The sequence below is a fragment of the Scylla paramamosain genome, chromosome 28, assembly GCF_035594125.1.
Source record: "Scylla paramamosain isolate STU-SP2022 chromosome 28, ASM3559412v1, whole genome shotgun sequence".
Taxonomy (NCBI): Eukaryota; Metazoa; Arthropoda; class Malacostraca; order Decapoda; family Portunidae; genus Scylla; species Scylla paramamosain.
This window is the reverse complement of record NC_087178.1, coordinates 13,129,751-13,142,250: the sequence shown is the minus strand read 5'-3', so window position 1 is coordinate 13,142,250 and position 12,500 is coordinate 13,129,751. Positions and strand designations below refer to the sequence as shown.

Here is a 12,500-nt window from a genome sequence, read left to right as displayed (position 1 = left end):
ACCTTTCTTCTAACACGTAATTTTCTCTCTCGTTGGAAGGTGGACTGAGAATTAGCGTATAATCCACGTTATTTTCGCCCCAAGCATCACATTTATCACAACGCCCGCGTCCTTCCTCTCCTGCTGTGTAATTTTCAAGGCCAGATCAATTACTTATATCATTCACCTTATTTTTTTTATGCCTCTCCCTCTTGTCTATTTTTTGTGTCTTGCGTGATTGTGAGTGTGTGAGTGTAATGAACTCAGCAACTCTTCTGTGACGAGGAAACTCCACCTAAATATGCTTTGTTTTCACTGCCTTCATGCACCTCAGGCGGCTTCTTGTTTGCGTTACACCTCTGCCTGTTTTATCTGTTTGTTTGGCCGGTTTTCTGGCCGACTGGATGGCTGACTGAGTGGCTGTCTTGTTTGGTTGTCTGACCGGCTGACTGGCTAGGTGAGTGAGTGACTGGCTGATTGGATGTTTATATTTAGGTGTCTGGAGGTCTGTCTGGAGGTCTTTCTTCTTGTGGGGTTGGCTGACTGACTGACTAACTGACTGATTGGCTGAATGACTGATTGACTGTGTGACTGCCTGACTGTATAATTGACTGATTGTCTTTCTTTTTGTGTGGTTGGATGACTTGTTTTCTTTTATTTTTGTTTTCTTTCTTTCTTCTTCTTCTTCTTCTTCTTCTTCTTCTTCTTCTTCTTCTTCTTCTTCTTCTTCTTCTTCTTCTTCTTCTTCTTCTTCTTCTTCTTCTTCTTCTTCTTCTTCTTCTTCTTCTTCTTCTTCTTCTTCTTCTTCTTCTTCTTCTTCTTCTTTCTCTTTTCCTTTCTTCCTTTCTTTCTTTCTTCTTCTTTTCCTCTTTTTTGTCTTTTTTTCTATTTTTCTTTCTTTTCTTTTTCTTTCTTTTTCTTTCTTTTTTATTTTTCTTGTTCTTCTTGTCCTTGTTCTTGTTCTTGTTCTTCTTGTTCCTGTTCTTTTTCTTCTTTAACCCCTCATCCTCCTCCTCCTCCTCCTCCTCCATCCTCTCGCCGCAGAAGTGCCCGAGGGAATGAAGAAGAGGAGGAGAAGGAGGTGGAGGAGGAGGCGGAGGCGGAGGTCAGGGCAGGTCAGGCCGGATATCACAAGGTCATAGTTTCCTCCTCTGTTCTGTGAGGCTCCCCATTACTGAATACGTGAGTGGAAGGTTGGCTAGTGGTGATGATGAGTGGATGGATAGGTAACTGTTCATAGCTGGTGGATCTGATGGGTGGATAAAGATAATGAATGAGTAGATGGATAGTAGCTTTAATGAGTTGGTGGGTGGACGGGTAGACAGATAGGTACGTCCAAATGGAGCAGTTAAGTGGATGGTGATGGATTTGTGGATGGATTGGTGGATTGATTAATTGATTGATAGGATTGCTTTGTTGGTGGATGTAGATGGTGGATGGGTGTATGGGTAGATGGGTAGTTTTGTCTGGTTTGTGGGTTTGATTGGTTAGTTGACAGGAAGATTAGCAGGTAAGTGGATGAATGGAAAGACTGGAAATGGCTTAAGGGTGATTGATAAAATAGTTAATTGATGATTGCTTTTGGTATTATTCTAGTTTGACTGATTGAATGACTGACTGACTGACTCACTGATTGACTTGTTTTCTTTGTCCATTTTGGTAGAATTTACGTGTGTGTGTGTGTGTGTGTGTGTGTGTGTGTGTGTGTGTGTGTGTGTGTGTGTGTGTGTGTGTGTGTCCCCGCCCTTCACGCCCTCTTGGCCTGACTCTCTCAGGAACGGGGGAGAGAGAGAGAGAGAGAGAGAGAGAGAGAGAGAGAGAGAGAGAGAGAGAGAGAGAGAGAGAGAGAGAGAGAGAGAGAGAGAGAGAGATTGATGACTCAGGAATAAATGAGAGGAGGCGAGAAAGACAGAGAAAAATAAAAAGAGGAAAGATGGAGGTTACGTAGGAAGGGGAGACGAGAAGGAACATGGGAGGGGAGGAAGGCGAGAGGGAAGGAAGGTGTGATGGTTAGAAAGTGAAGGGAGGGGGAAAGGGGGGACTGTCTTTACTATCAGTCGTGCAAGCAAGGAAAAAAAAAAAAAAAAAAAACATTCTGGTGCGAAATCTAAGTGCTGCATTACAACGCACTGAGAGAGAGAGAGAGAGAGAGAGAGAGAGAGAGAGAGAGAGAGAGAGAGAGAGAGAGAGAGAGAGAGAGAGAGAGAGAGAGAGAGAGAGAGATGGGTATGTACGAGTATATAGTAACACAGTCTTAACATTACAATTTTTATATGCACCAGTAAATCTTTTCTTCCCTCATCGTGAAATGTTTGTTTGTCTTTCGTCCTCTCGTTATGTAAGATTTAGGAATGCTACACTTACCTAACACCCTCCTTCTCCTCCTCCTCCTCCTCCTCCTCCTCCTCCTCCTCCTCCTCCTCCTCCTCCTCCTCCTCCTCCTCCTCCTCTCCCTCCGTCATAGCGTTCTAACCCCCTGCAGGCAAGAAAAGTCCAGTTATTACACAAGCAAAGGAGAGAACTTGTAACGTTAGTGGTCGCAAGAGTCATAGAAGTCTCTCTCTCTCTCTCTCTCTCTCTCTCTCTCTCTCTCTCTCTCTCTCTCTCTCTCTCTCTCTCTCTCTCTCTCTCTCTCTCTCTCATTTTTTCCGTGTTCCTTTTTTTCATTTACTTTCCATTGTTTTCTTACATTTCTTCTTTGTCTTCTTTTCCTCTCTGTTCCTTTCCTTGTCTTTCCTTTCCTTTCGTTTCCTTTCCTTTCGTTTCTTTTCCTTTCCTTTTTTTGTCTTCCTTTATTTTCACATTTTCTTTCTTTCTGTATACGTTCATTCGTGCATTTTCTTAATTTTAATTAAGTATTCCCCTGTTCCTCCTTACTCACCTACGTACTCACCTTCATTTCCTTTTTCTTTTCTTCCATATTTCTTTCCCTCTGTTCTCCATTTTTTTCCTCCTCATTTATCTTTTTCTCCACTCTCTTCTTTTTTATCCTTCTTTTCTTCTGTTTTTTGCCTTTTCATTCTTCTATTTTTCCTCATTCCCTCTTTCTCCCCGTTCTTCTCCTTCTTTACTATCTTATGCCTCTCTCTTAAGAATAAAAAGTGTAAATGATGAGAGGGAAACTCATAAGGGCCAATAGGTCTGCCGTATATTGTTCTTCCTTTGTTTTCTTTTGTGCATTCCTTCTCTTCCTGTTGAAGTACTCACCCTCCTCCCATTTTTCCTCTCTATCAGCTCGGTGGAATGTGGGAGGCAATCCGACGTAACCTACTCTAACGTGACCTACCTAACTCATCTATCTGTTTCATTTCCAACCTTTCATTCTCCTAGATATCAATTTTGTTGTGTGGAAGAGAAAGTCTATCTATCAATCTATCTGTCTATCAGTCTATCGTCTCTTTCAGTATCATCCTCTCATTCTTCTTCATTAATGTCTATCTGTTTCAAATCCGGCCTTTAATTCTCCTTGATATCAATTTTGTTGTGTGGAAGAGGAAGTCTATCTATCACTCTATCGTCTCTTTCAGTATCATCCTCTCAATCTCCTCCATCAGTGTCTATCTGTTGCAATTTCGTCTCATCCTCACTCGGTCTCATAAACTCTGGGTGGAAAGAGCAAGATCTCATGGCAACAAAAGGCTATTGTGTGTTACTCCTCGTCTCGTGGAAACCAGTGAGGTGAATGAAGAAGGAAGGTGTGAATGAGCGGAAGTTGCCTGTCGTCGTGAGAGAGAGAGAGAGAGAGAGAGAGAGAGAGAGAGAGAGAGAGAGAGAGAGAGAGAGAGAGAGAGAGAGGATATTTCCGCTGTCGTCACCAATTCCTTCAGGCTAGGGAAGGAGCCCCGAAAAGAGAAGGAGGGAAGGAGGGAAGAAGGGAGGAGAGAAAAGAAGGAAGCAGAGGAGAAGGCAGTCGTAAAAATCACAAGAGAGAAGGTGAATTTTAACATTGTAATCACTCAAAGAGCATATTCAGCATTATAATCACCCTGAGAGGAGGAATTCAGATACTGTGATGGGATTGGTGAAACTGATTAATCCAAGAGAATTCTCACTGGAGTCACTCGCCTTTGATAAGCAGAGATGGGGAGGGAGAGGGGAATATGAATAGAGATGAAGGGGAGGAAATGAGAGACGGAGAAGAAAGGGATGCAAGGAGAGAAAGAGGAGAGAAAAGGAGCAAGGAGTAAAGGAGGGAAGAGAGAGAGAGAGAGAGAGAGAGAGAGAGAGAGAGAGAGAGAGAGAGAGAGAGAGAGAGAGAGAGAGAGAGAGAGAGAGAGAGAGAGAGAGATATAAAAAAAGGAAGGAAGGAAGGATGGGTTAGGATCGAAGAAAATAAGTAAGGAAGAATGGAGGGAAGGAAGAACTTCGCAAGGTGCTGGACGGGTAGGAGAGAAGAAAGGAGGAGAAAAGAAAGAGGAGAGGAAGGAGGATAACAGATGGAAGAGAGGGGAAGAGAGAAGAGAAATGGTGAAGGGAAAAACTTAGCTATATGGAGTACAAACGCTGGAAGGAGGGAGAGAAGGTCAAGAGAAGGGAGTAAAGGAAGGAAGAAAAGGAGGAAAGAAACAAAGATGAACGGGGTGGTACGGTAAAATCAATTTAATGCGCGCGACAAATTGTGCAGTAAATACCACCAACCTTAGGAACTTTGAATATAGATACTGTACAGTTTGCCTCCTTTTCATAGGTGCTCATGGTGTAGTGGTTATCACATCTGTCTAACACACAGAAGGTCCCAGGTTCGAGCCCTGGTGAGCACAGAGCTTGATATACGTCTATTTTTAAGCTGTTTTTATTATAAATGGAACGGACTTGATAATCAGGTTGTTACTGCTGACTCATCAGGAAGTTTAAAAGATTAGACAAAATTTGTGGATGTGGATGCTAGATGGAAACAGGTAGGTATGTTTCATGCAGGGATTGCCACGTGCAGTCCTTATGGCTTCTTGCAGCTTCTTTTATTTTCTTATGCTCTTATGTTCCTTTAATTTGGTCTTTTATAACATGAGATAAGTTTTCATAAGTGACTTGAAGATGTACAGTGCATTACGTACTAATAAATGTTCACGTTGGTTGAGATGCACTTTTTGCGAAGGATGGGGATCATTACATCTAAGCCAGACACTCCTTTTTTCTAGACGTAAAGAACACTAAAATTAATCTTTCGAATTTCAGTGACAGCATGGCAATTGATACGAGTTGAGTATCCGAAGACAAATTTGCTGAAGCAAAGTAAAGTGCAGGGAAGAAAGGGAAGCCTAAAGCATACGAGCTTTTTGCCATCATGTTGTCTTTCGAAACTACACTAAACTTGCACCACATCATTTTGTTAGGCGTGAGGAGAAGCCTTAGTGGTTAAGGGGATGAGGAAAGCAGTGACGAACAAGACTGATATCTATTTCCGCGATACGTTCATCACTATACTGCATTCCATCCCAGGAAAGAAAATGCCACTCGGAAATCATATCTAAAATCGTCCTTTTGGCAAATAGATAGATGATATATAATGATATAATGATAATGATATAATGATAATATGATGATAATACAGTATATGAGATAAGAACATAAGAACATAGGAAATAAGGGAAGCTGCAAGAAGCGACCAGGCTTACACGTGGCAGTCCCTGTACGAAATATACCTACTTATTTCCACCTATCATCCCCCTCCATAAACCCGTCTAATCTTCTCATAAAGTTCCCTAATGTCTTAGCAGTAACAACATGATTACTGAGCATGTAATTATACCAAAGACACCAATGTTCATTGAAAAACTATATACTTTTTCCTTTCGATATCTAGGAATATACTGCATTTACATATACTACTGCTCCCTCACCCCCCCCCTCTTCCCTCTCCTCACCGTCCTTACCCTCTTCCTGAGTTGAGTTGTTGGTCGTGAGTATTGCCTTTAAAACTGCACTCACACTCAGAGGCAACACTCCCTCGCGTGTTCGCCTCACTCTCTGAGTCTTCTGTTCTCTTTTTTCCCTTCCCTTTTCTTTTCTCTTATTATCCAAAATTTATGTACTTCCTGCCAGTCCTTCAGTACCCCTTCATCTCTCCTCGTCCTCTCAATGCATTCCTCCTGAACATCTAGTCTTACTATCCTCAGTTCCCATGTCTTCTCCCCATTCACAGAGGAGGGGATGGGGACAGGGTGAAAAGAGGGAGGGGAAGAGGAAGGGAGGGTACTGATCACCTTGCTCATAATGATGGGAATTCTGAAGAGGGAAGGGGGGAAAGGGAAGCGGTCAGTAGGTTGAAGTTCTTAGCAGGAAGTCCTCCTCCTCCTCCTCCTCCTCCTCCTAGACCCACTAATTGCCTATTTGTTTCGGTCTGTTTATGAATGAAATCCTCATGTGTGTGTGTGTGTGTGTGTGTGTGTGTGTTTATTCTCTTTCTCCTTGTTTGCTTGTTTGTTTGTTTGTTTGTTTTTTGGTAGCTTTATTTGTGATTATCTCTATTATTTTCGTCTGATAGATATTTCTTCCTATTGATTTATTTGTTTATTTATTTGTGTATTTATTGTTATTATTATTATTGTTATTATTATTATTATTATTATTATTATTATTATTATTATTATTATTATTATTATTATTATGTTTATGTGTTTTTTTGCAAATATTGAAACTATTGGTGTCCTTTTATCATCCGTCCGTCTGTCTATGTCTGTATGTCTATTTGTCACGTCTGTATCCTGTCTGTGTCCAATCTGCCTGCCTGCCTGCCTGCTTGTCTGTCTGTAATAATAACCGTCTTTATTCATCTATTACTAACTACTTTAAAATTAAGTAGCATAGTAATGATAAAACATTTTTCTTTATTGCCTTGTATTTCGAAACTCCCTTTATACATTTTTTTTTTCTGAATTACAATGCATTTTCCCTACTAATTCACTATTATTGTTTAGACTGCTATTTCGTTACCTAATGCTACACATTTCTTTAACCGGCAGATATGCATGGCTGTGGGATTATTATTATTATTATTATTATTAGTGATGTTGTTGTTGTTGTTGTTGTTGTTGTTGTTGTTGTTGTTGCCGTTGTTGTTGTTACTAATCTGTATAATTCAATCTCTTCTTTCTCTCTCCAGGTGAGTACATCCCGTCCTACACACTTCATGTGGCATCAGTGAGTGAGTACAGATATATATGATTTGTTTGTTTTGGAGGATATTTGTCAGTTTCTTTTCCTCGTCTGTTAAGTTTAGTTTGATTGTGAAATGAAGGATGAGAGAGAGAGAGAGAGAGAGAGAGAGAGAGAGAGAGAGAGAGAGAGAGAGAGAGAGAGAGAGAGAGAAGGATGCTGTGTGGTGTGGTATACCTTCGCAATACCTCATCTGCCTATACAACTGTGCCCACCGCCACCACCACCGCCACCACCACCACCACGCCCCTGCCCTGTTTAGTACTTTCCCAGTCGTGCAGGGTCAATGGAGGTCACGCTTGAGTTAAAGTTACGAGAGTTTGACGTGTGTGTGTGTGTGTGTGTGTGTTTGTGTGTGTACGTGTGCGTGTGCTCTTACCTAATAATATTTTTGCTGCAGTGCGTCAACCCCTTGTGTCCGGTCTTGTTAAACAACTTTTTTTTTGTGTGTGTGGCTTTTAATGTTTCTGGAACACGCAGTTATTTTTCTTTCTGGTAATACATTTCAGTGATTTATTGGTTCTATGTAAAGCTGATTTTATTACATATTTATTTATTTATTTATTTATTTTTCTGTAGTGTTATTATTTTTTTTTTCGCTTACTAGGTGTGTGTGTGTGTGTGTGTGTGTGTGTGTGTGTGTGTGTGTGTGTGTGTGTGTGTGTGTGTGTGTGTGTGTGTGTGTGTGTGTGTGTGTGTGTGTGTGTCACTGAAGAATTTATGTTGTCCAAGTCTGCTGTGTACCAGAAAATGCCCCACAAATTACAGCTTCTTCCAGTGTTCCTGTTCTTTGAATCTCTGTTGCTATTGTCTGGGATGAGATCACGTTTTCTTTGAAGTTTTGCCTCTAACAGAAAACACTTTAGATTTTATGCCTGACTAAAGCATTTTTATATAAGCGAGTCAAGGAAAACATCACTTTAGGATTTATGTAATTTTGTATGTATATGATTAATAAGCAAAAGTAATACGAAATAAGGGCATAATCACTGTTTCCTTTAATGATGAGTAGTTATTTTGACATAATCTATTCTACACTGCAACAGTATGACTTTGCTTCTGCAAAACGCAAAATTAAGATAAAGATCTCGCTGTTGATAAAAAAAAATATTCATGAACAATATATTTTTTCACTACTATGTTATGTATTTGTATGCCTTATAACACAAACGAAAAACTCTAAGTCAGCCCGTTGGTTTGGTATAAGTTTAGAATGTAATTTCGAAAGACACCATCAATACCAGAATAAGAGATTGAGTAACTTGATACTTTTTCGTACTTATAGCTTTTGTTTTTGCTTATTTGATTATTCAGGTTAACTCAGATAAAGAAGCAACTGTTGTAGTGTTAATAGTCCAGGGATTGAGGATGATAGTGTCTGTTAAAATTATAATTAGTGATCGAGTAGCCTAATCGTTTTTAGTAATTGTAGTTTAATTTTGGTAATATACTCGTGTGTGTGTGTGTGTGTGTGTGTGTGTGTGTGTGTGTGTTATTTTTTTTAATTTTTTTTTTTTATTTTTTCTCCAGAATAAGTTTCTCAGTTGAAGAAACAAATGTAATAATGTTAATAGTAATTTAGGGGTTAAGAGAAATTGAGAGTGACATAGTTGGTGATCAAGTGGACTAAGAATTTTTAGTACTTATAATTTAATTTTACTTAATTAATTGTTCAGGTTGACTCATATGAAGAAGCTAATGCCATAATGTTACCAGTAATTTAAGTGTTAAGAAAAGTAGGCGGTGTTTGTTAAAATTAGCATATCCATGATTTTAATTTTGCTCATTTAATTGTTTAAGATTAACACAGATGAAGAAACAAATGCCGTAATGTCACCAGCAGTCCAGGGATTAAGAAAAAAAGGAAGAGCGTATAAAAAAAAAAAGAAAAATTGTTCTAAGGAGGTTCTGCTAGTGACTTCCAGTGAATTTCTGCTCAGTAACTTACTATTACCACCACCACCACCACCAGTGTTCCCAGACGAGCGGTGGGCGTCACCTTGGTGAGTATCCACCCTCCCAGAACTGCTTGCTTGCTCCCCGCCGCCACAGCCTCGCTACTTCTCATCACTTAGCAGATGCGTGTGCTGTTAAGTGATAATCTCCTGGGATCTCACTTGCTGGCGGTACTTCACTTTATGCGAGGCTTGTTTTTAGTTATTTTATTTGTTCTTAAGTATAGCGAAGGTTGGACCAGGGATATAAAACTAGAGAGGGAAAGAGAAACAGATGAATAGATATGCTAAACAGTTTCCGCTTAGAATAAATCCGCTAAATTGTTTCCTATTACTGATGAGAGAGAGAGAGAGAGAGAGAGAGAGAGAGAGAGAGAGAGAGAGAGAGAGAGAGAGAGAGAGAGAGAGAGAGAGAGCATCAGAAATCTTATGAACTAAATTGATTCCCAGTTTGTTTGGAGTTCCTGTGGCTTGTATTTTTCTTTCTTTTCTTGTTCTTTTCTCTGTTAATAGAACGGTACCTTTGTAACGGTAAATACATTTTTTGCGTGTTTGTTTGTTTGGTTGGGTGGTTTTCACGTTAAATTTAACAGTCGTTCACCTGAATTTTTTGTATACATTTATTTATTTTATTTTATTTTTTTGTAAATGGTAGATAATAACAGTAATGATAGAGACTACTACTACTACTACTACTACTACTACTACTACTACTACTACTGTCACTGTCTCTCCTCACAATCAAACTTAACAGACCATCTCCTCAAACCATCTCCTCAAACTTACCAAACATCTCTTCCTCCTCCTCCTCCTCCTCTTCCTACTACTACTACTACTACTACTACTACTACTACAAAAACGAACTATTACACGCTGCTGTTTGCGTTCTAAGAGTTCACATCACAAAGCAAACTATAGAACTAACCTTTACATCAGCTTCACCATCACCACAAACCAGACTCTTCGATGTGGTGGCTCGTAATAGTGTGGTGGAAGGAAGGTCGTTGGTGGGAGTGGAGTAATGTGGTGGAAACGTGACTGCTTTTGTCTGTTGGGAAAGGTGGAGTGAGTCTGAGGGTGGATGAGTTAATGGCCCGTATTCTCAAACGTTCCAGCACCTTATCTCATCTTTGAACAGGCTCCAGTGAAAGTTCTTTTGGTTTCAAGTGTGCTTTTGTGATTTTAATAATGAATAAACGAGAATGCCACGTACACTAATCAAAGGAGAAAAATCTTGAAAATCTGACCAATTACTTTTTTTTTGGCCTATCGAAAACATTTCATAGGAAAAATCAAACCGTTTAAGTAAATGAGTTTAAGTATTGAGTCCAAAATCTGACCAAAACAGTTGTTATATTTGTGAAGGAGACTGAGTAATGATACTGAAAATGCATTAGAATAAGAATTCCTCTTAACCTAACCTAACGTAACCAAACCTAACCTAGTCTAACTTAACCTAACCTAACCAAACCAAAACAAACTTAACCTAACCTAAACTAACCTAACCTAACCTAACCTAACCTAACCTAGTCTAACTTAACCTAACTTAACCTAACCTAACTAAACCAAAACAAACTTAACCTAATCTAACCTAACCCAACCTAACCTAACTTAACCTCCTCCTCCTCCTCCTCCTCCTCCTCCTCATCCTACTACTACTACTACTACTACTACTACTACTCCTATCACCACTACTACTACTACTACTCCACAAACCCTACTTGTAATAGGTAACTGAATCCTATAAGCAAAACGAGATTGAGATAAACTCTCTCTCTCTCTCTCTCTCTCTCTCTCTCTCTCTCTCTCTCTCTCTCTCTCTCTCTCTCTCTCTCTCTCTCTCTCTCTCTCTCTCTCTCTCTCTCTCTCTGTGGTCTGCCTGCGGGGTCTTTTCTCTAGCTCTCCGCTCACGCTTCTCCCAGGCGTGATGCCCCTCGGGTAGGGCTGGTGGTCTGGGAGCCTCCTGTCACCGTGGGGGAGGGTGGTTGGTGGTCTTTCCTCCGTTGCACTCTCACTCATCAGGTTTGCGTGAGGAGAGAGATGCGAGGAGGAGAGAGTGCAGTTAGGAGAGGAGAATGAGGAGATGGGAGGATGTTATAATGTCAGTTTGTTGTGAGGAAAAGAGAGAGAGGAAGAAAGTATGAGGAAAGGAGTGAATGCTGATGTGATTTTCTGAGTTTTATTTTGGTGTTAGGTTATTAAGGAATGGTAAAGAAAGGAGAGCAGGAGAGGAGGAAGAAAAGAGTGTGGATAGATGTTATTTTTTGTGAGGTTGCTGGTAAGAGATGAATGAAAGGAGGAGGAGAGGATAAGGATAGGAGTGAAGGAGGGTGTTATTTTGTGCGATTGTTATTGAAGAGGAATAAGAAAAATAGGAGGGATGAGGGGCAACTATAAAAAGAAAACACGAAAGGAGAGAGGAAGGACTCTCTCTCTCTCTCTCTCTCTCTCTCTCTCTCTCTCTCTCTCTCTCTCTCTCTCTCTCTCTCTCTCTCTCTCTCTCTCTCTCTCTCTCTCTCTCTCTCTCTTTGTGTTAGTCTTTATATGACCTTATCTCTTCTTCTTCATCGTTTCTCTCATCCCTTTCTTTCTTCTTTTTTTCATACCTTTTCCATGGCGTTATTTTGCAAATCTGATGTTTAAACATTCTCTCTCTCTCTCTCTCTCTCTCTCTCTCTCTCTCTCTCTCTCTCTCTCTCTCTCTCTCTCTCTCTCTCTCTCTCTCTCTCTAGTTATTCCAATAATTTATCGCTAACGTCTCACAACGCCCGTCAGCCCCTTCCTTTCTCCTGAAGCCTGTCACTCTTCCAGCTTTCCATAACATTCCGCACAGTCCCGGCGCGCTGGCGAGAAGCTGCAACTGGTCACTCATTCGGTCTGCGTGTTCCTGAACTACTGCGGTGCTCGGGGCCAGGCCAGTCAGGCAGGCAGTCTCCCTTGTTCCCTCAGGCGGTGTGGACGGTGCGTGGTAGTAACAGGCTGCGTATGGGAGGCGAGGCGCAGCGTGGGAGTTCCGAGTGTGTGTGTGCCAGGCGATGGAGGCTCGGAAATGTTAAGGAGTTGTTGATGCGGTGAAGTGACGTACGAGTATTGAGCTGCTACTTGATACCTGGTGCGAGTGATGGATGTGCTGATAAGATTGTGCCCAATTCCTTGATTTCTGGATGATATGGAAAAAACTATTGAGGATTTGACATTTCTGGTAAAGGATCATAAGTGAAGTATTTGGATCAGTTGCTTGGTGTATGATGCAAGTGATGGATTTTGTGAGGAACTAGTGACACGTTTTTGAGTCTGCGTGCATGGTGGACTTAAAAATCTAAATATTTATAGAATGACGTGCCTATCCGACTGCTTGATATTTGATGCGAGTGGTAGATAAGTCTGATAAGCTATTGAGGTGTTCATCCG

The 12,500-nt window shown here is 40.7% G+C and overlaps 1 protein-coding gene and 1 non-coding gene across 3 annotated transcripts in view; both read left to right on the top strand.

Annotated features, from left to right (window-relative positions):
- LOC135114935 (uncharacterized) overlaps positions 1-12,500 on the top strand; it is a 94,076-nt gene that overhangs the window by 19,627 nt on the left and 61,949 nt on the right. The gene's annotated exons all lie outside the window — the stretch shown is intronic.
- Trnav-aac (transfer RNA valine (anticodon AAC)) lies at positions 4,667-4,739 on the top strand. Its single transcript has one exon. It is a non-coding gene; the product is annotated as a tRNA-Val (tRNA).